This window comes from Octodon degus, unplaced genomic scaffold (assembly GCF_000260255.1).
Source record: "Octodon degus isolate 3935 unplaced genomic scaffold, OctDeg1.0 scaffold00219, whole genome shotgun sequence".
Lineage (NCBI taxonomy): Eukaryota > Metazoa > Chordata > Mammalia > Rodentia > Octodontidae > Octodon > Octodon degus.
Window position 1 is genome coordinate 3,483,084 of NW_004524795.1, and position 1,065 is coordinate 3,484,148.

The 1,065-nt window shown below is 45.3% G+C and overlaps 1 non-coding gene across 1 annotated transcript; it reads right to left on the reverse strand.

Annotated features, from left to right (window-relative positions):
- Window positions 1-183: 183 nt before the first annotated feature.
- Window positions 184-291, reverse strand: LOC111813748. Its single transcript, XR_002818922.1, has one exon. It is a non-coding gene; the product is annotated as a U6 spliceosomal RNA (small nuclear RNA).
- Between the last annotated feature and the right edge of the window lie 774 nt (window positions 292-1,065).

A 1,065-nucleotide genomic window follows, 5' to 3' on the forward strand; every position in this document is an offset into this window, starting at 1 on the left:
CAGGGTGAGAATCTTTCCAATTAACTCCTAGATTAAAGAATCTTCTGAATATTCTCAGGATCATTGCCTTGCTCATCTTTTATATATAACTGCATGGCTTAACATTGCCATGTTTCTTAGCTCATCTCCTTTCCCTCTCTTGATTAGTTAGTCCTTGAGATCCTGCCTTCCCTTTCCTTGTATAAAAATATGGAACGCTTCACAAATTTGCGTGTCATCCTTGCGCAGAGCCCATGCTAATCTTCTCTGTATCGTTCCAATTTTTAGTATATGTGCTGCCGAAGCGAGCACAGGGGCTAGGTATTTAGCTCAGAGGTAGAATGCTTGCCTAGCAAGCTGGAAGTCCTGGGTTCAGTCCTCAGCACCAACACCGTAAAATAAATCTCAATTAAAAAACAAAAGAGGCAAAAGAAAAAAAAAAGTGTGTCTGCCCAAGGAGTACCTGTGTGTAGGCATGGAAGAGTGACTTATGGAAATTTGGATTCACTCAGTGTTCATTTGTTAAGGCATTAAAAATTTATGCATATATGAGGAACAACATTGCCATACTGAACTCCAAATGTAACTGATTGCTGCTTTAAAGTCTCTTAGTATTATGTGCCAGAATGTCCCCCTCACTGCTTGTATCTGAGCTCCCCTGCTACCCACTTTCTCTACTAGTGCATGGGAGAAAAGACACTGAACACCCAAGACCTTGGGAGGCCTAGAACTTCTGCTGAGGGGGAAGACACCCACTGTGTACAAAGTCCTACTACCTGAGACCACCCTGCTGTGAGTAGTGTCATAAGCCAGCCATACCAAGAGTTCCAGTGGAAGAGAACAGAGGCCCTGACTGAGAGACCCAGATACACGCAGCTGTTAGCCAGCACCAGCCATTCAGCGGTGGGAATGGAATTATCCTGGGAATGGATCCTTTGGCTCCAGTCAAACCTCCTTGGATGAGGCCACACAGCCCTCAGAGGAGCAGGGCCACCATAGCAAAGAACTACTAGCGAGGCTACCTGAAACTATGGGGCTTTACCCTGTCAAGAGTTCCAGAGGATTGGGCCAGTGAGATAGTTCAAC